This window comes from Triturus cristatus, chromosome 4_1 (assembly GCF_964204655.1).
Source record: "Triturus cristatus chromosome 4_1, aTriCri1.1, whole genome shotgun sequence".
Classification (NCBI taxonomy): domain Eukaryota; kingdom Metazoa; phylum Chordata; class Amphibia; order Caudata; family Salamandridae; genus Triturus; species Triturus cristatus.
The window spans coordinates 106,886,647-106,903,869 of record NC_140585.1 but is presented as its reverse complement, the minus strand read 5'-3'; the positions used below and the strand labels follow the sequence as shown (position 1 = coordinate 106,903,869).

At 44.5% G+C, this 17,223-nt stretch overlaps 39 non-coding genes across 39 annotated transcripts; 30 read left to right on the top strand and 9 right to left on the bottom strand.

The window, feature by feature from the left end:
* The first annotated feature begins 18 nt into the window (after positions 1–18).
* TRNAA-CGC (transfer RNA alanine (anticodon CGC)) lies at positions 19–90 on the top strand. Its single transcript has one exon. It is a non-coding gene; the product is annotated as a tRNA-Ala (tRNA).
* Positions 91–289: 199 nt separating this feature from the next.
* TRNAM-CAU (transfer RNA methionine (anticodon CAU)) lies at positions 290–362 on the bottom strand. Its single transcript has one exon. It is a non-coding gene; the product is annotated as a tRNA-Met (tRNA).
* Positions 363–519: 157 nt separating this feature from the next.
* TRNAA-UGC (transfer RNA alanine (anticodon UGC)) lies at positions 520–591 on the top strand. Its single transcript has one exon. It is a non-coding gene; the product is annotated as a tRNA-Ala (tRNA).
* A 768-nt stretch (positions 592–1,359) lies between these two features.
* On the top strand, positions 1,360–1,445 carry TRNAY-GUA (transfer RNA tyrosine (anticodon GUA)). Its single transcript is given in 2 exon segments — positions 1,360–1,396; positions 1,410–1,445. It is a non-coding gene; the product is annotated as a tRNA-Tyr (tRNA).
* A 129-nt stretch (positions 1,446–1,574) lies between these two features.
* Positions 1,575–1,646, top strand: TRNAA-UGC (transfer RNA alanine (anticodon UGC)). Its single transcript has one exon. It is a non-coding gene; the product is annotated as a tRNA-Ala (tRNA).
* Positions 1,647–1,845: 199 nt separating this feature from the next.
* On the bottom strand, positions 1,846–1,918 carry TRNAM-CAU (transfer RNA methionine (anticodon CAU)). The gene has a single exon. It is a non-coding gene; the product is annotated as a tRNA-Met (tRNA).
* A 157-nt stretch (positions 1,919–2,075) lies between these two features.
* On the top strand, positions 2,076–2,147 carry TRNAA-UGC (transfer RNA alanine (anticodon UGC)). The gene has a single exon. It is a non-coding gene; the product is annotated as a tRNA-Ala (tRNA).
* Positions 2,148–2,915: 768 nt separating this feature from the next.
* TRNAY-GUA (transfer RNA tyrosine (anticodon GUA)) lies at positions 2,916–3,001 on the top strand. The gene is given in 2 exon segments: positions 2,916–2,952; positions 2,966–3,001. It is a non-coding gene; the product is annotated as a tRNA-Tyr (tRNA).
* A 129-nt stretch (positions 3,002–3,130) lies between these two features.
* On the top strand, positions 3,131–3,202 carry TRNAA-CGC (transfer RNA alanine (anticodon CGC)). Its single transcript has one exon. It is a non-coding gene; the product is annotated as a tRNA-Ala (tRNA).
* Positions 3,203–3,401: 199 nt separating this feature from the next.
* TRNAM-CAU (transfer RNA methionine (anticodon CAU)) lies at positions 3,402–3,474 on the bottom strand. Its single transcript has one exon. It is a non-coding gene; the product is annotated as a tRNA-Met (tRNA).
* A 157-nt stretch (positions 3,475–3,631) lies between these two features.
* TRNAA-UGC (transfer RNA alanine (anticodon UGC)) lies at positions 3,632–3,703 on the top strand. Its single transcript has one exon. It is a non-coding gene; the product is annotated as a tRNA-Ala (tRNA).
* Positions 3,704–4,471: 768 nt separating this feature from the next.
* Positions 4,472–4,557, top strand: TRNAY-GUA (transfer RNA tyrosine (anticodon GUA)). Its single transcript is given in 2 exon segments — positions 4,472–4,508; positions 4,522–4,557. It is a non-coding gene; the product is annotated as a tRNA-Tyr (tRNA).
* A 129-nt stretch (positions 4,558–4,686) lies between these two features.
* TRNAA-CGC (transfer RNA alanine (anticodon CGC)) lies at positions 4,687–4,758 on the top strand. The gene has a single exon. It is a non-coding gene; the product is annotated as a tRNA-Ala (tRNA).
* A 429-nt stretch (positions 4,759–5,187) lies between these two features.
* On the top strand, positions 5,188–5,259 carry TRNAA-UGC (transfer RNA alanine (anticodon UGC)). The gene has a single exon. It is a non-coding gene; the product is annotated as a tRNA-Ala (tRNA).
* A 768-nt stretch (positions 5,260–6,027) lies between these two features.
* On the top strand, positions 6,028–6,113 carry TRNAY-GUA (transfer RNA tyrosine (anticodon GUA)). The gene is given in 2 exon segments: positions 6,028–6,064; positions 6,078–6,113. It is a non-coding gene; the product is annotated as a tRNA-Tyr (tRNA).
* Positions 6,114–6,242: 129 nt separating this feature from the next.
* TRNAA-UGC (transfer RNA alanine (anticodon UGC)) lies at positions 6,243–6,314 on the top strand. The gene has a single exon. It is a non-coding gene; the product is annotated as a tRNA-Ala (tRNA).
* Positions 6,315–6,513: 199 nt separating this feature from the next.
* TRNAM-CAU (transfer RNA methionine (anticodon CAU)) lies at positions 6,514–6,586 on the bottom strand. The gene has a single exon. It is a non-coding gene; the product is annotated as a tRNA-Met (tRNA).
* A 157-nt stretch (positions 6,587–6,743) lies between these two features.
* TRNAA-UGC (transfer RNA alanine (anticodon UGC)) lies at positions 6,744–6,815 on the top strand. Its single transcript has one exon. It is a non-coding gene; the product is annotated as a tRNA-Ala (tRNA).
* A 983-nt stretch (positions 6,816–7,798) lies between these two features.
* TRNAA-CGC (transfer RNA alanine (anticodon CGC)) lies at positions 7,799–7,870 on the top strand. The gene has a single exon. It is a non-coding gene; the product is annotated as a tRNA-Ala (tRNA).
* A 429-nt stretch (positions 7,871–8,299) lies between these two features.
* On the top strand, positions 8,300–8,371 carry TRNAA-UGC (transfer RNA alanine (anticodon UGC)). The gene has a single exon. It is a non-coding gene; the product is annotated as a tRNA-Ala (tRNA).
* A 983-nt stretch (positions 8,372–9,354) lies between these two features.
* Positions 9,355–9,426, top strand: TRNAA-CGC (transfer RNA alanine (anticodon CGC)). Its single transcript has one exon. It is a non-coding gene; the product is annotated as a tRNA-Ala (tRNA).
* Positions 9,427–9,625: 199 nt separating this feature from the next.
* Positions 9,626–9,698, bottom strand: TRNAM-CAU (transfer RNA methionine (anticodon CAU)). Its single transcript has one exon. It is a non-coding gene; the product is annotated as a tRNA-Met (tRNA).
* A 157-nt stretch (positions 9,699–9,855) lies between these two features.
* Positions 9,856–9,927, top strand: TRNAA-UGC (transfer RNA alanine (anticodon UGC)). Its single transcript has one exon. It is a non-coding gene; the product is annotated as a tRNA-Ala (tRNA).
* A 768-nt stretch (positions 9,928–10,695) lies between these two features.
* TRNAY-GUA (transfer RNA tyrosine (anticodon GUA)) lies at positions 10,696–10,781 on the top strand. The gene is given in 2 exon segments: positions 10,696–10,732; positions 10,746–10,781. It is a non-coding gene; the product is annotated as a tRNA-Tyr (tRNA).
* A 129-nt stretch (positions 10,782–10,910) lies between these two features.
* On the top strand, positions 10,911–10,982 carry TRNAA-CGC (transfer RNA alanine (anticodon CGC)). Its single transcript has one exon. It is a non-coding gene; the product is annotated as a tRNA-Ala (tRNA).
* Positions 10,983–11,181: 199 nt separating this feature from the next.
* TRNAM-CAU (transfer RNA methionine (anticodon CAU)) lies at positions 11,182–11,254 on the bottom strand. Its single transcript has one exon. It is a non-coding gene; the product is annotated as a tRNA-Met (tRNA).
* Positions 11,255–11,411: 157 nt separating this feature from the next.
* TRNAA-UGC (transfer RNA alanine (anticodon UGC)) lies at positions 11,412–11,483 on the top strand. The gene has a single exon. It is a non-coding gene; the product is annotated as a tRNA-Ala (tRNA).
* Positions 11,484–12,466: 983 nt separating this feature from the next.
* Positions 12,467–12,538, top strand: TRNAA-CGC (transfer RNA alanine (anticodon CGC)). Its single transcript has one exon. It is a non-coding gene; the product is annotated as a tRNA-Ala (tRNA).
* Positions 12,539–12,737: 199 nt separating this feature from the next.
* On the bottom strand, positions 12,738–12,810 carry TRNAM-CAU (transfer RNA methionine (anticodon CAU)). The gene has a single exon. It is a non-coding gene; the product is annotated as a tRNA-Met (tRNA).
* Positions 12,811–12,967: 157 nt separating this feature from the next.
* TRNAA-UGC (transfer RNA alanine (anticodon UGC)) lies at positions 12,968–13,039 on the top strand. Its single transcript has one exon. It is a non-coding gene; the product is annotated as a tRNA-Ala (tRNA).
* Positions 13,040–14,022: 983 nt separating this feature from the next.
* On the top strand, positions 14,023–14,094 carry TRNAA-CGC (transfer RNA alanine (anticodon CGC)). Its single transcript has one exon. It is a non-coding gene; the product is annotated as a tRNA-Ala (tRNA).
* A 199-nt stretch (positions 14,095–14,293) lies between these two features.
* On the bottom strand, positions 14,294–14,366 carry TRNAM-CAU (transfer RNA methionine (anticodon CAU)). The gene has a single exon. It is a non-coding gene; the product is annotated as a tRNA-Met (tRNA).
* Positions 14,367–14,523: 157 nt separating this feature from the next.
* On the top strand, positions 14,524–14,595 carry TRNAA-UGC (transfer RNA alanine (anticodon UGC)). The gene has a single exon. It is a non-coding gene; the product is annotated as a tRNA-Ala (tRNA).
* Positions 14,596–15,363: 768 nt separating this feature from the next.
* TRNAY-GUA (transfer RNA tyrosine (anticodon GUA)) lies at positions 15,364–15,449 on the top strand. The gene is given in 2 exon segments: positions 15,364–15,400; positions 15,414–15,449. It is a non-coding gene; the product is annotated as a tRNA-Tyr (tRNA).
* Positions 15,450–15,578: 129 nt separating this feature from the next.
* Positions 15,579–15,650, top strand: TRNAA-CGC (transfer RNA alanine (anticodon CGC)). The gene has a single exon. It is a non-coding gene; the product is annotated as a tRNA-Ala (tRNA).
* A 199-nt stretch (positions 15,651–15,849) lies between these two features.
* TRNAM-CAU (transfer RNA methionine (anticodon CAU)) lies at positions 15,850–15,922 on the bottom strand. Its single transcript has one exon. It is a non-coding gene; the product is annotated as a tRNA-Met (tRNA).
* A 157-nt stretch (positions 15,923–16,079) lies between these two features.
* Positions 16,080–16,151, top strand: TRNAA-UGC (transfer RNA alanine (anticodon UGC)). The gene has a single exon. It is a non-coding gene; the product is annotated as a tRNA-Ala (tRNA).
* Positions 16,152–16,919: 768 nt separating this feature from the next.
* TRNAY-GUA (transfer RNA tyrosine (anticodon GUA)) lies at positions 16,920–17,005 on the top strand. Its single transcript is given in 2 exon segments — positions 16,920–16,956; positions 16,970–17,005. It is a non-coding gene; the product is annotated as a tRNA-Tyr (tRNA).
* A 129-nt stretch (positions 17,006–17,134) lies between these two features.
* TRNAA-CGC (transfer RNA alanine (anticodon CGC)) lies at positions 17,135–17,206 on the top strand. Its single transcript has one exon. It is a non-coding gene; the product is annotated as a tRNA-Ala (tRNA).
* The last annotated feature ends 17 nt before the right edge of the window (positions 17,207–17,223 follow it).

Genomic DNA, 17,223 nt, shown 5'->3' with positions numbered 1-17,223 from the left:
CAGCTCGAGGGCAAAAGTGGGGATGTAGCTCAGTGGTAGAGCGCATGCTTCGCATGTATGAGGTCCCGGGTTCAATCCCCGGCATCTCCAGGAGCCTCTGTTCCTTATCTTGGCTTTTTTCCAGAAGGCTAGCCTGCCATCATGCAGAAAGAAGAAGTTTGTCATGCAGTTGGGGTGAGAGCCCCACTTAAATAGTCAGACATTTGCTTTGGAAAAATCTTTGAACTAGGCATAGTTTGCGCATTTCAAGAAAATCGGAGAATTTTGCATTCCAAAAGAAGGAAATAAATGCCCTCTCTGAGGATCGAACTCAGGACCTTCAGATTATGAGACTGACGCGCTGCCTACTGCGCTAAGAAGGCTGTATATAGGCATCTGTACATAAGACCATGAAGATCATCCAGGTACAAGGCTGAAGGATTTTCCTGACTGACATTGTATACTGCAGAGTCGAATGGGGTGATGTGGCCGTCGGTTCAATGCAGGGTTTCCAATCATACAGTCAAACCTTGCAGAAGTGGGGATGTAGCTCAGTGGTAGAGCGCATGCTTTGCATGTATGAGGCCCCGGGTTCAATCCCCGGCATCTCCAGACTTTTGCCATGCTTACCTTGGATTTTGGGCCGAAAGCTAGGCTGGCATCATGATGAAGGAAGAGATATGTCCTCCAACCGGGATGAGGACCCCGCTTAATCTGTCAGACGTTTGCCTTGAAAAATCCCATGAAGTGGGGCTATCTCATTTTTGATGATTATAGATCAAAAGAATCCTACTTGTTGAAGACATCAAAGTGATGATTCATCTTGACAACCATAATGCTTTGATGATAGAAATCTGTCGCATCTCTCTTGATCATTGGTAAGGGTTCTTCTTCTAAACCAGAGACTCTTTACAGTAGCTTTTAGAAAAACGGAATATTTTGTTTATCTCAATCACCTTCAATCTACAGATTTTTCCGTTCTCTTTCCTTTTGAAAATGCATCCAAAATGCACGTTCTTGATGCTGGGTGCGTAGTAATGACTCCCATAACTTTCTGTCATTTCTTTCATGGTTCCGCGCAGCCATCCATTTGCCACCAATGCTGCCCAAGGTCTTTGTATCAAAGTTCCTTTCCTTTCTGTAAAATTGAAATTTGGAGCACCCCTGCTTATCCCCAAGCCAAGACAGAACATGAACTTTGGTCTGAAATCCTCCTTTGGGGTGATAAGACGTACCTTACAGTGTGCTCTAAGAACTGGTGACTTTGAGAGGGAGCTGCAGGTAATGTTCATGATTTTCATCGATCTGCTCCTGATCCCCACCCCCACAACCTTTCTTGAGCGAGAGATAATTACAGCGCTGAAAGATACTTCAGCCACTCCTTCGATAGCTCAGTTGGTAGAGCGGAGGACTGTAGCATAAAGTCAGACATCCTTAGGTCGCTGGTTCAAATCCGGCTCGAAGGATTTTTTGCTTCGATTTCCATATCTTTCACTTTTATTCAAACAATACCTTCCATTGATTATGATCGAGACTTTGCAGTCCCTGGGTTTCAGGGATTCCTTGCATCCATCAAACAGCTCGAGTGCAAAAGTGGGGATGTAGCTCAGTGGTAGAGCGCATGCTTTGCATGTATGAGGTCCCGGGTTCAATCCCCGGCATCTCCAGGAGCCTCTGTTCCTTATCTTGGCTTTTTTCCAGAAGGCTAGCCTGCCATCATGCAGAAAGAAGAAGTTTGTCATGCAGTTGGGGTGAGAGCCCCACTTAAATAGTCAGACATTTGCTTTGGAAAAATCTTTGAACTAGGCATAGTTTGCGCATTTCAAGAAAATCGGAGAATTTTGCATTCCAAAAGAAGGAAATAAATGCCCTCTCTGAGGATCGAACTCAGGACCTTCAGATTATGAGACTGACGCGCTGCCTACTGCGCTAAGAAGGCTGTATATAGGCATCTGTACATAAGACCATGAAGATCATCCAGGTACAAGGCTGAAGGATTTTCCTGACTGACATTGTATACTGCAGAGTCGAATGGGGTGATGTGGCCGTCGGTTCAATGCAGGGTTTCCAATCATACAGTCAAACCTTGCAGAAGTGGGGATGTAGCTCAGTGGTAGAGCGCATGCTTTGCATGTATGAGGCCCCGGGTTCAATCCCCGGCATCTCCAGACTTTTGCCATGCTTACCTTGGATTTTGGGCCGAAAGCTAGGCTGGCATCATGATGAAGGAAGAGATATGTCCTCCAACCGGGATGAGGACCCCGCTTAATCTGTCAGACGTTTGCCTTGAAAAATCCCATGAAATGGGGCTATCTCATTTTTGATGATTATAGATCAAAAGAATCCTACTTGTTGAAGACATCAAAGTGATGATTCATCTTGACAACCATAATGCTTTGATGATAGAAATCTGTCGCATCTCTCTTGATCATTGGTAAGGGTTCTTCTTCTAAACCAGAGACTCTTTACAGTAGCTTTTAGAAAAACGGAATATTTTGTTTATCTCAATCACCTTCAATCTACAGATTTTTCCGTTCTCTTTCCTTTTGAAAATGCATCCAAAATGCACGTTCTTGATGCTGGGTGCGTAGTAATGACTCCCATAACTTTCTGTCATTTCTTTCATGGTTCCGCGCAGCCATCCATTTGCCACCAATGCTGCCCAAGGTCTTTGTATCAAAGTTCCTTTCCTTTCTGTAAAATTGAAATTTGGAGCACCCCTGCTTATCCCCAAGCCAAGACAGAACATGAACTTTGGTCTGAAATCCTCCTTTGGGGTGATAAGACGTACCTTACAGTGTGCTCTAAGAACTGGTGACTTTGAGAGGGAGCTGCAGGTAATGTTCATGATTTTCATCGATCTGCTCCTGATCCCCACCCCCACAACCTTTCTTGAGCGAGAGATAATTACAGCGCTGAAAGATACTTCAGCCACTCCTTCGATAGCTCAGTTGGTAGAGCGGAGGACTGTAGCATAAAGTCAGACATCCTTAGGTCGCTGGTTCAAATCCGGCTCGAAGGATTTTTTGCTTCGATTTCCATATATTTCACTTTTATTCAAACAATACCTTCCATTGATTATGATCGAGACTTTGCAGTCCCTGGGTTTCAGGGATTCCTTGCATCCATCAAACAGCTCGAGGGCAAAAGTGGGGATGTAGCTCAGTGGTAGAGCGCATGCTTCGCATGTATGAGGTCCCGGGTTCAATCCCCGGCATCTCCAGGAGCCTCTGTTCCTTATCTTGGCTTTTTTCCAGAAGGCTAGCCTGCCATCATGCAGAAAGAAGAAGTTTGTCATGCAGTTGGGGTGAGAGCCCCACTTAAATAGTCAGACATTTGCTTTGGAAAAATCTTTGAACTAGGCATAGTTTGCGCATTTCAAGAAAATCGGAGAATTTTGCATTCCAAAAGAAGGAAATAAATGCCCTCTCTGAGGATCGAACTCAGGACCTTCAGATTATGAGACTGACGCGCTGCCTACTGCGCTAAGAAGGCTGTATATAGGCATCTGTACATAAGACCATGAAGATCATCCAGGTACAAGGCTGAAGGATTTTCCTGACTGACATTGTATACTGCAGAGTCGAATGGGGTGATGTGGCCGTCGGTTCAATGCAGGGTTTCCAATCATACAGTCAAACCTTGCAGAAGTGGGGATGTAGCTCAGTGGTAGAGCGCATGCTTTGCATGTATGAGGCCCCGGGTTCAATCCCCGGCATCTCCAGACTTTTGCCATGCTTACCTTGGATTTTGGGCCGAAAGCTAGGCTGGCATCATGATGAAGGAAGAGATATGTCCTCCAACCGGGATGAGGACCCCGCTTAATCTGTCAGACGTTTGCCTTGAAAAATCCCATGAAATGGGGCTATCTCATTTTTGATGATTATAGATCAAAAGAATCCTACTTGTTGAAGACATCAAAGTGATGATTCATCTTGACAACCATAATGCTTTGATGATAGAAATCTGTCGCATCTCTCTTGATCATTGGTAAGGGTTCTTCTTCTAAACCAGAGACTCTTTACAGTAGCTTTTAGAAAAACGGAATATTTTGTTTATCTCAATCACCTTCAATCTACAGATTTTTCCGTTCTCTTTCCTTTTGAAAATGCATCCAAAATGCACTTTCTTGATGCTGGGTGCGTAGTAATGACTCCCATAACTTTCTGTCATTTCTTTCATGGTTCCGCGCAGCCATCCATTTGCCACCAATGCTGCCCAAGGTCTTTGTATCAAAGTTCCTTTCCTTTCTGTAAAATTGAAATTTGGAGCACCCCTGCTTATCCCCAAGCCAAGACAGAACATGAACTTTGGTCTGAAATCCTCCTTTGGGGTGATAAGATGTACCTTACAGTGTGCTCTAAGAACTGGTGACTTTGAGAGGGAGCTGCAGGTAATGTTCATGATTTTCATCGATCTGCTCCTGATCCCCACCCCCACAACCTTTCTTGAGCGAGAGATAATTACAGCGCTGAAAGATACTTCAGCCACTCCTTCGATAGCTCAGTTGGTAGAGCGGAGGACTGTAGCATAAAGTCAGACATCCTTAGGTCGCTGGTTCAAATCCGGCTCGAAGGATTTTTTGCTTCGATTTCCATATATTTCACTTTTATTCAAACAATACCTTCCATTGATTATGATCGAGACTTTGCAGTCCCTGGGTTTCAGGGATTCCTTGCATCCATCAAACAGCTCGAGGGCAAAAGTGGGGATGTAGCTCAGTGGTAGAGCGCATGCTTCGCATGTATGAGGTCCCGGGTTCAATCCCCGGCATCTCCAGGAGCCTCTGTTCCTTATCTTGGCTTTTTTCCAGAAGGCTAGCCTGCCATCATGCAGAAAGAAGAAGTTTGTCATGCAGTTGGGGTGAGAGCCCCACTTAAATAGTCAGACATTTGCTTTGGAAAAATCTTTGAACTAGGCATAGTTTGCGCATTTCAAGAAAATCGGAGAATTTTGCATTCCAAAAGAAGGAAATAAATGCCCTCTCTGAGGATCGAACTCAGGACCTTCAGATTATGAGACTGACGGGCTGCCTACTGCGCTAAGAAGGCTGTATATAGGCATCTGTACATAAGACCATGAAGATCATCCAGGTACAAGGCTGAAGGATTTTCCTGACTGACATTGTATACTGCAGAGTCGAATGGGGTGATGTGGCCGTCGGTTCAATGCAGGGTTTCCAATCATACAGTCAAACCTTGCAGAAGTGGGGATGTAGCTCAGTGGTAGAGCGCATGCTTTGCATGTATGAGGCCCCGGGTTCAATCCCCGGCATCTCCAGACTTTTGCCATGCTTACCTTGGATTTTGGGCCGAAAGCTGGGCTGGCATCATGATGAAGGAAGAGATATGTCCTCCAACCGGGATGAGGACCCCGCTTAATCTGTCAGACGTTTGCCTTGAAAAATCCCTTGAAATGGGGCTATCTCATTTTTGATGATTATAGATCAAAAGAATCCTACTTGTTGAAGACATCAAAGTGATGATTCATCTTGACAACCATAATGCTTTGATGATAGAAATCTGTCGCATCTCTCTTGATCATTGGTAAGGGTTCTTCTTCTAAACCAGAGACTCTTTACAGTAGCTTTTAGAAAAACGGAATATTTTGTTTATCTCAATCACCTTCAATCTACAGATTTTTCCGTTCTCTTTCCTTTTGAAAATGCATCCAAAATGCACGTTCTTGATGCTGGGTGCGTAGTAATGACTCCCATAACTTTCTGTCATTTCTTTCATGGTTCCGCGCAGCCATCCATTTGCCACCAATGCTGCCCAAGGTCTTTGTATCAAAGTTCCTTTCCTTTCTGTAAAATTGAAATTTGGAGCACCCCTGCTTATCCCCAAGCCAAGACAGAACATGAACTTTGGTCTGAAATCCTCCTTTGGGGTGATAAGACGTACCTTACAGTGTGCTCTAAGAACTGGTGACTTTGAGAGGGAGCTGCAGGTAATGTTCATGATTTTCATCGATCTGCTCCTGATCCCCACCCCCACAACCTTTCTTGAGCGAGAGATAATTACAGCGCTGAAAGATACTTCAGCCACTCCTTCGATAGCTCAGTTGGTAGAGCGGAGGACTGTAGCATAAAGTCAGACATCCTTAGGTCGCTGGTTCAAATCCGGCTCGAAGGATTTTTTGCTTCGATTTCCATATCTTTCACTTTTATTCAAACAATACCTTCCATTGATTATGATCGAGACTTTGCAGTCCCTGGGTTTCAGGGATTCCTTGCATCCATCAAACAGCTCGAGTGCAAAAGTGGGGATGTAGCTCAGTGGTAGAGCGCATGCTTTGCATGTATGAGGTCCCGGGTTCAATCCCCGGCATCTCCAGGAGCCTCTGTTCCTTATCTTGGCTTTTTTCCAGAAGGCTAGCCTGCCATCATGCAGAAAGAAGAAGTTTGTCATGCAGTTGGGGTGAGAGCCCCACTTAAATAGTCAGACATTTGCTTTGGAAAAATCTTTGAACTAGGCATAGTTTGCGCATTTCAAGAAAATCGGAGAATTTTGCATTCCAAAAGAAGGAAATAAATGCCCTCTCTGAGGATCGAACTCAGGACCTTCAGATTATGAGACTGACGCGCTGCCTACTGCGCTAAGAAGGCTGTATATAGGCATCTGTACATAAGACCATGAAGATCATCCAGGTACAAGGCTGAAGGATTTTCCTGACTGACATTGTATACTGCAGAGTCGAATGGGGTGATGTGGCCGTCGGTTCAATGCAGGGTTTCCAATCATACAGTCAAACCTTGCAGAAGTGGGGATGTAGCTCAGTGGTAGAGCGCATGCTTTGCATGTATGAGGCCCCGGGTTCAATCCCCGGCATCTCCAGACTTTTGCCATGCTTACCTTGGATTTTGGGCCGAAAGCTAGGCTGGCATCATGATGAAGGAAGAGATATGTCCTCCAACCGGGATGAGGACCCCGCTTAATCTGTCAGACGTTTGCCTTGAAAAATCCCATGAAATGGGGCTATCTCATTTTTGATGATTATAGATCAAAAGAATCCTACTTGTTGAAGACATCAAAGTGATGATTCATCTTGACAACCATAATGCTTTGATGATAGAAATCTGTCGCATCTCTCTTGATCATTGGTAAGGGTTCTTCTTCTAAACCAGAGACTCTTTACAGTAGCTTTTAGAAAAACAGAATATTTTGTTTATCTCAATCACCTTCAATCTACAGATTTTTCCGTTCTCTTTCCTTTTGAAAATGCATCCAAAATGCACGTTCTTGATGCTGGGTGCGTAGTAATGACTCCCATAACTTTCTGTCATTTCTTTCATGGTTCCGCGCAGCCATCCATTTGCCACCAATGCTGCCCAAGGTCTTTGTATCAAAGTTCCTTTCCTTTCTGTAAAATTGAAATTTGGAGCACCCCTGCTTATCCCCAAGCCAAGACAGAACATGAACTTTGGTCTGAAATCCTCCTTTGGGGTGATAAGACGTACCTTACAGTGTGCTCTAAGAACTGGTGACTTTGAGAGGGAGCTGCAGGTAATGTTCATGATTTTCATCGATCTGCTCCTGATCCCCACCCCCATAACCTTTCTTGAGCGAGAGATAATTACAGCGCTGAAAGATACTTCAGCCACTCCTTCGATAGCTCAGTTGGTAGAGCGGAGGACTGTAGCATAAAGTCAGACATCCTTAGGTCGCTGGTTCAAATCCGGCTTGAAGGATTTTTTGCTTCGATTTCCATATCTTTCACTTTTATTCAAACAATACCTTCCATTGATTATGATCGAGACTTTGCAGTCCCTGGGTTTCAGGGATTCCTTGCATCCATCAAACAGCTCGAGTGCAAAAGTGGGGATGTAGCTCAGTGGTAGAGCGCATGCTTCGCATGTATGAGGTCCCGGGTTCAATCCCCGGCATCTCCAGGAGCCTCTGTTCCTTATCTTGGCTTTTTTCCAGAAGGCTAGCCTGCCATCATGCAGAAAGAAGAAGTTTGTCATGCAGTTGGGGTGAGAGCCCCACTTAAATAGTCAGACATTTGCTTTGGAAAAATCTTTGAACTAGGCATAGTTTGCGCATTTCAAGAAAATCGGAGAATTTTGCATTCCAAAAGAAGGAAATAAATGCCCTCTCTGAGGATCGAACTCAGGACCTTCAGATTATGAGACTGACGCGCTGCCTACTGCGCTAAGAAGACTGTATATAGGCATCTGTACATAAGACCATGAAGATCATCCAGGTACAAGGCTGAAGGATTTTCCTGACTGACATTGTATACTGCAGAGTCGAATGGGGTGATGTGGCCGTCGGTTCAATGCAGGGTTTCCAATCATACAGTCAAACCTTGCAGAAGTGGGGATGTAGCTCAGTGGTAGAGCGCATGCTTTGCATGTATGAGGCCCCGGGTTCAATCCCCGGCATCTCCAGACTTTTGCCATGCTTACCTTGGATTTTGGGCCGAAAGCTAGGCTGGCATCATGATGAAGGAAGAGATATGTCCTCCAACCGGGATGAGGACCCCGCTTAATCTGTCAGACGTTTGCCTTGAAAAATCCCATGAAATGGGGCTATCTCATTTTTGATGATTATAGATCAAAAGAATCCTACTTGTTGAAGACATCAAAGTGATGATTCATCTTGACAACCATAATGCTTTGATGATAGAAATCTGTCGCATCTCTCTTGATCATTGGTAAGGGTTCTTCTTCTAAACCAGAGACTCTTTACAGTAGCTTTTAGAAAAACAGAATATTTTGTTTATCTCAATCACCTTCAATCTACAGATTTTTCCGTTCTCTTTCCTTTTGAAAATGCATCCAAAATGCACGTTCTTGATGCTGGGTGCGTAGTAATGACTCCCATAACTTTCTGTCATTTCTTTCATGGTTCCGCGCAGCCATCCATTTGCCACCAATGCTGCCCAAGGTCTTTGTATCAAAGTTCCTTTCCTTTCTGTAAAATTGAAATTTGGAGCACCCCTGCTTATCCCCAAGCCAAGACAGAACATGAACTTTGGTCTGAAATCCTCCTTTGGGGTGATAAGACGTACCTTACAGTGTGCTCTAAGAACTGGTGACTTTGAGAGGGAGCTGCAGGTAATGTTCATGATTTTCATCGATCTGCTCCTGATCCCCACCCCCATAACCTTTCTTGAGCGAGAGATAATTACAGCGCTGAAAGATACTTCAGCCACTCCTTCGATAGCTCAGTTGGTAGAGCGGAGGACTGTAGCATAAAGTCAGACATCCTTAGGTCGCTGGTTCAAATCCGGCTTGAAGGATTTTTTGCTTCGATTTCCATATCTTTCACTTTTATTCAAACAATACCTTCCATTGATTATGATCGAGACTTTGCAGTCCCTGGGTTTCAGGGATTCCTTGCATCCATCAAACAGCTCGAGGGCAAAAGTGGGGATGTAGCTCAGTGGTAGAGCGCATGCTTCGCATGTATGAGGTCCCGGGTTCAATCCCCGGCATCTCCAGGAGCCTCTGTTCCTTATCTTGGCTTTTTTCCAGAAGGCTAGCCTGCCATCATGCAGAAAGAAGAAGTTTGTCATGCAGTTGGGGTGAGAGCCCCACTTAAATAGTCAGACATTTGCTTTGGAAAAATCTTTGAACTAGGCATAGTTTGCGCATTTCAAGAAAATCGGAGAATTTTGCATTCCAAAAGAAGGAAATAAATGCCCTCTCTGAGGATCGAACTCAGGACCTTCAGATTATGAGACTGACGCGCTGCCTACTGCGCTAAGAAGGCTGTATATAGGCATCTGTACATAAGACCATGAAGATCATCCAGGTACAAGGCTGAAGGATTTTCCTGACTGACATTGTATACTGCAGAGTCGAATGGGGTGATGTGGCCGTCGGTTCAATGCAGGGTTTCCAATCATACAGTCAAACCTTGCAGAAGTGGGGATGTAGCTCAGTGGTAGAGCGCATGCTTTGCATGTATGAGGCCCCGGGTTCAATCCCCGGCATCTCCAGACTTTTGCCATGCTTACCTTGGATTTTGGGCCGAAAGCTAGGCTGGCATCATGATGAAGGAAGAGATATGTCCTCCAACCGGGATGAGGACCCCGCTTAATCTGTCAGACGTTTGCCTTGAAAAATCCCATGAAATGGGGCTATCTCATTTTTGATGATTATAGATCAAAAGAATCCTACTTGTTGAAGACATCAAAGTGATGATTCATCTTGACAACCATAATGCTTTGATGATAGAAATCTGTCGCATCTCTCTTGATCATTGGTAAGGGTTCTTCTTCTAAACCAGAGACTCTTTACAGTAGCTTTTAGAAAAACGGAATATTTTGTTTATCTCAATCACCTTCAATCTACAGATTTTTCCGTTCTCTTTCCTTTTGAAAATGCATCCAAAATGCACGTTCTTGATGCTGGGTGCGTAGTAATGACTCCCATAACTTTCTGTCATTTCTTTCATGGTTCCGCGCAGCCATCCATTTGCCACCAATGCTGCCCAAGGTCTTTGTATCAAAGTTCCTTTCCTTTCTGTAAAATTGAAATTTGGAGCACCCCTGCTTATCCCCAAGCCAAGACAGAACATGAACTTTGGTCTGAAATCCTCCTTTGGGGTGATAAGACGTACCTTACAGTGTGCTCTAAGAACTGGTGACTTTGAGAGGGAGCTGCAGGTAATGTTCATGATTTTCATCGATCTGCTCCTGATCCCCACCCCCACAACCTTTCTTGAGCGAGAGATAATTACAGCGCTGAAAGATACTTCAGCCACTCCTTCGATAGCTCAGTTGGTAGAGCGGAGGACTGTAGCATAAAGTCAGACATCCTTAGGTCGCTGGTTCAAATCCGGCTCGAAGGATTTTTTGCTTCGATTTCCATATCTTTCACTTTTATTCAAACAATACCTTCCATTGATTATGATCGAGACTTTGCAGTCCCTGGGTTTCAGGGATTCCTTGCATCCATCAAACAGCTCGAGTGCAAAAGTGGGGATGTAGCTCAGTGGTAGAGCGCATGCTTCGCATGTATGAGGTCCCGGGTTCAATCCCCGGCATCTCCAGGAGCCTCTGTTCCTTATCTTGGCTTTTTTCCAGAAGGCTAGCCTGCCATCATGCAGAAAGAAGAAGTTTGTCATGCAGTTGGGGTGAGAGCCCCACTTAAATAGTCAGACATTTGCTTTGGAAAAATCTTTGAACTAGGCATAGTTTGCGCATTTCAAGAAAATCGGAGAATTTTGCATTCCAAAAGAAGGAAATAAATGCCCTCTCTGAGGATCGAACTCAGGACCTTCAGATTATGAGACTGACGCGCTGCCTACTGCGCTAAGAAGGCTGTATATAGGCATCTGTACATAAGACCATGAAGATCATCCAGGTACAAGGCTGAAGGATTTTCCTGACTGACATTGTATACTGCAGAGTCGAATGGGGTGATGTGGCCGTCGGTTCAATGCAGGGTTTCCAATCATACAGTCAAACCTTGCAGAAGTGGGGATGTAGCTCAGTGGTAGAGCGCATGCTTTGCATGTATGAGGCCCCGGGTTCAATCCCCGGCATCTCCAGACTTTTGCCATGCTTACCTTGGATTTTGGGCCGAAAGCTAGGCTGGCATCATGATGAAGGAAGAGATATGTCCTCCAACCGGGATGAGGACCCCGCTTAATCTGTCAGACGTTTGCCTTGAAAAATCCCATGAAATGGGGCTATCTCATTTTTGATGATTATAGATCAAAAGAATCCTACTTGTTGAAGACATCAAAGTGATGATTCATCTTGACAACCATAATGCTTTGATGATAGAAATCTGTCGCATCTCTCTTGATCATTGGTAAGGGTTCTTCTTCTAAACCAGAGACTCTTTACAGTAGCTTTTAGAAAAACAGAATATTTTGTTTATCTCAATCACCTTCAATCTACAGATTTTTCCGTTCTCTTTCCTTTTGAAAATGCATCCAAAATGCACGTTCTTGATGCTGGGTGCGTAGTAATGACTCCCATAACTTTCTGTCATTTCTTTCATGGTTCCGCGCAGCCATCCATTTGCCACCAATGCTGCCCAAGGTCTTTGTATCAAAGTTCCTTTCCTTTCTGTAAAATTGAAATTTGGAGCACCCCTGCTTATCCCCAAGCCAAGACAGAACATGAACTTTGGTCTGAAATCCTCCTTTGGGGTGATAAGACGTACCTTACAGTGTGCTCTAAGAACTGGTGACTTTGAGAGGGAGCTGCAGGTAATGTTCATGATTTTCATCGATCTGCTCCTGATCCCCACCCCCATAACCTTTCTTGAGCGAGAGATAATTACAGCGCTGAAAGATACTTCAGCCACTCCTTCGATAGCTCAGTTGGTAGAGCGGAGGACTGTAGCATAAAGTCAGACATCCTTAGGTCGCTGGTTCAAATCCGGCTTGAAGGATTTTTTGCTTCGATTTCCATATCTTTCACTTTTATTCAAACAATACCTTCCATTGATTATGATCGAGACTTTGCAGTCCCTGGGTTTCAGGGATTCCTTGCATCCATCAAACAGCTCGAGTGCAAAAGTGGGGATGTAGCTCAGTGGTAGAGCGCATGCTTCGCATGTATGAGGTCCCGGGTTCAATCCCCGGCATCTCCAGGAGCCTCTGTTCCTTATCTTGGCTTTTTTCCAGAAGGCTAGCCTGCCATCATGCAGAAAGAAGAAGTTTGTCATGCAGTTGGGGTGAGAGCCCCACTTAAATAGTCAGACATTTGCTTTGGAAAAATCTTTGAACTAGGCATAGTTTGCGCATTTCAAGAAAATCGGAGAATTTTGCATTCCAAAAGAAGGAAATAAATGCCCTCTCTGAGGATCGAACTCAGGACCTTCAGATTATGAGACTGACGCGCTGCCTACTGCGCTAAGAAGGCTGTATATAGGCATCTGTACATAAGACCATGAAGATCATCCAGGTACAAGGCTGAAGGATTTTCCTGACTGACATTGTATACTGCAGAGTCGAATGGGGTGATGTGGCCGTCGGTTCAATGCAGGGTTTCCAATCATACAGTCAAACCTTGCAGAAGTGGGGATGTAGCTCAGTGGTAGAGCGCATGCTTTGCATGTATGAGGCCCCGGGTTCAATCCCCGGCATCTCCAGACTTTTGCCATGCTTACCTTGGATTTTGGGCCGAAAGCTAGGCTGGCATCATGATGAAGGAAGAGATATGTCCTCCAACCGGGATGAGGACCCCGCTTAATCTGTCAGACGTTTGCCTTGAAAAATCCCATGAAATGGGGCTATCTCATTTTTGATGATTATAGATCAAAAGAATCCTACTTGTTGAAGACATCAAAGTGATGATTCATCTTGACAACCATAATGCTTTGATGATAGAAATCTGTCGCATCTCTCTTGATCATTGGTAAGGGTTCTTCTTCTAAACCAGAGACTCTTTACAGTAGCTTTTAGAAAAACAGAATATTTTGTTTATCTCAATCACCTTCAATCTACAGATTTTTCCGTTCTCTTTCCTTTTGAAAATGCATCCAAAATGCACGTTCTTGATGCTGGGTGCGTAGTAATGACTCCCATAACTTTCTGTCATTTCTTTCATGGTTCCGCGCAGCCATCCATTTGCCACCAATGCTGCCCAAGGTCTTTGTATCAAAGTTCCTTTCCTTTCTGTAAAATTGAAATTTGGAGCACCCCTGCTTATCCCCAAGCCAAGACAGAACATGAACTTTGGTCTGAAATCCTCCTTTGGGGTGATAAGACGTACCTTACAGTGTGCTCTAAGAACTGGTGACTTTGAGAGGGAGCTGCAGGTAATGTTCATGATTTTCATCGATCTGCTCCTGATCCCCACCCCCATAACCTTTCTTGAGCGAGAGATAATTACAGCGCTGAAAGATACTTCAGCCACTCCTTCGATAGCTCAGTTGGTAGAGCGGAGGACTGTAGCATAAAGTCAGACATCCTTAGGTCGCTGGTTCAAATCCGGCTTGAAGGATTTTTTGCTTCGATTTCCATATCTTTCACTTTTATTCAAACAATACCTTCCATTGATTATGATCGAGACTTTGCAGTCCCTGGGTTTCAGGGATTCCTTGCATCCATCAAACAGCTCGAGGGCAAAAGTGGGGATGTAGCTCAGTGGTAGAGCGCATGCTTCGCATGTATGAGGTCCCGGGTTCAATCCCCGGCATCTCCAGGAGCCTCTGTTCCTTATCTTGGCTTTTTTCCAGAAGGCTAGCCTGCCATCATGCAGAAAGAAGAAGTTTGTCATGCAGTTGGGGTGAGAGCCCCACTTAAATAGTCAGACATTTGCTTTGGAAAAATCTTTGAACTAGGCATAGTTTGCGCATTTCAAGAAAATCGGAGAATTTTGCATTCCAAAAGAAGGAAATAAATGCCCTCTCTGAGGATCGAACTCAGGACCTTCAGATTATGAGACTGACGCGCTGCCTACTGCGCTAAGAAGGCTGTATATAGGCATCTGTACATAAGACCATGAAGATCATCCAGGTACAAGGCTGAAGGATTTTCCTGACTGACATTGTATACTGCAGAGTCGAATGGGGTGATGTGGCCGTCGGTTCAATGCAGGGTTTCCAATCATACAGTCAAACCTTGCAGAAGTGGGGATGTAGCTCAGTGGTAGAGCGCATGCTTTGCATGTATGAGGCCCCGGGTTCAATCCCCGGCATCTCCAGACTTTTGCCATGCTTACCTTGGATTTTGGGCCGAAAGCTAGGCTGGCATCATGATGAAGGAAGAGATATGTCCTCCAACCGGGATGAGGACCCCGCTTAATCTGTCAGACGTTTGCCTTGAAAAATCCCATGAAATGGGGCTATCTCATTTTTGATGATTATAGATCAAAAGAATCCTACTTGTTGAAGACATCAAAGTGATGATTCATCTTGACAACCATAATGCTTTGATGATAGAAATCTGTCGCATCTCTCTTGATCATTGGTAAGGGTTCTTCTTCTAAACCAGAGACTCTTTACAGTAGCTTTTAGAAAAACGGAATATTTTGTTTATCTCAATCACCTTCAATCTACAGATTTTTCCGTTCTCTTTCCTTTTGAAAATGCATCCAAAATGCACGTTCTTGATGCTGGGTGCGTAGTAATGACTCCCATAACTTTCTGTCATTTCTTTCATGGTTCCGCGCAGCCATCCATTTGCCACCAATGCTGCCCAAGGTCTTTGTATCAAAGTTCCTTTCCTTTCTGTAAAATTGAAATTTGGAGCACCCCTGCTTATCCCCAAGCCAAGACAGAACATGAACTTTGGTCTGAAATCCTCCTTTGGGGTGATAAGACGTACCTTACAGTGTGCTCTAAGAACTGGTGACTTTGAGAGGGAGCTGCAGGTAATGTTCATGATTTTCATCGATCTGCTCCTGATCCCCACCCCCACAACCTTTCTTGAGCGAGAGATAATTACAGCGCTGAAAGATACTTCAGCCACTCCTTCGATAGCTCAGTTGGTAGAGCGGAGGACTGTAGCATAAAGTCAGACATCCTTAGGTCGCTGGTTCAAATCCGGCTCGAAGGATTTTTTGCTTCGATTTCCATATCTTTCACTTTTATTCAAACAATACCTTCCATTGATTATGATCGAGACTTTGCAGTCCCTGGGTTTCAGGGATTCCTTGCATCCATCAAACAGCTCGAGTGCAAAAGTGGGGATGTAGCTCAGTGGTAGAGCGCATGCTTCGCATGTATGAGGTCCCGGGTTCAATCCCCGGCATCTCCAGGAGCCTCTGTTCCTTATCTTGGCTTTTTTCCAGAAGGCTAGCCTGCCATCATGCAGAAAGAAGAAGTTTGTCATGCAGTTGGGGTGAGAGCCCCACTTAAATAGTCAGACATTTGCTTTGGAAAAATCTTTGAACTAGGCATAGTTTGCGCATTTCAAGAAAATCGGAGAATTTTGCATTCCAAAAGAAGGAAATAAATGCCCTCTCTGAGGATCGAACTCAGGACCTTCAGATTATGAGACTGACGCGCTGCCTACTGCGCTAAGAAGGCTGTATATAGGCATCTGTACATAAGACCATGAAGATCATCCAGGTACAAGGCTGAAGGATTTTCCTGACTGACATTGTATACTGCAGAGTCGAATGGGGTGATGTGGCCGTCGGTTCAATGCAGGGTTTCCAATCATACAGTCAAACCTTGCAGAAGTGGGGATGTAGCTCAGTGGTAGAGCGCATGCTTTGCATGTATGAGGCCCCGGGTTCAATCCCCGGCATCTCCAGACTTTTGCCATGCTTACCTTGGATTTTGGGCCGAAAGCTAGGCTGGCATCATGATGAAGGAAGAGATATGTCCTCCAACCGGGATGAGGACCCCGCTTAATCTGTCAGACGTTTGCCTTGAAAAATCCCATGAAATGGGGCTATCTCATTTTTGATGATTATAGATCAAAAGAATCCTACTTGTTGAAGACATCAAAGTGATGATTCATCTTGACAACCATAATGCTTTGATGATAGAAATCTGTCGCATCTCTCTTGATCATTGGTAAGGGTTCTTCTTCTAAACCAGAGACTCTTTACAGTAGCTTTTAGAAAAACGGAATATTTTGTTTATCTCAATCACCTTCAATCTACAGATTTTTCCGTTCTCTTTCCTTTTGAAAATGCATCCAAAATGCACGTTCTTGATGCTGGGTGCGTAGTAATGACTCCCATAACTTTCTGTCATTTCTTTCATGGTTCCGCGCAGCCATCCATTTGCCACCAATGCTGCCCAAGGTCTTTGTATCAAAGTTCCTTTCCTTTCTGTAAAATTGAAATTTGGAGCACCCCTGCTTATCCCCAAGCCAAGACAGAACATGAACTTTGGTCTGAAATCCTCCTTTGGGGTGATAAGACGTACCTTACAGTGTGCTCTAAGAACTGGTGACTTTGAGAGGGAGCTGCAGGTAATGTTCATGATTTTCATCGATCTGCTCCTGATCCCCACCCCCACAACCTTTCTTGAGCGAGAGATAATTACAGCGCTGAAAGATACTTCAGCCACTCCTTCGATAGCTCAGTTGGTAGAGCGGAGGACTGTAGCATAAAGTCAGACATCCTTAGGTCGCTGGTTCAAATCCGGCTCGAAGGATTTTTTGCTTCGATTTCCATATCTTTCACTTTTATTCAAACAATACCTTCCATTGATTATGATCGAGACTTTGCAGTCCCTGGGTTTCAGGGATTCCTTGCATCCATCAAACAGCTCGAGTGCAAAAGTGGGGATGTAGCTCAGTGGTAGAGCGCATGCTTCGCATGTATGAGGTCCCGGGTTCAATCCCCGGCATCTCCAGGAGCCTCTGTTCCTTA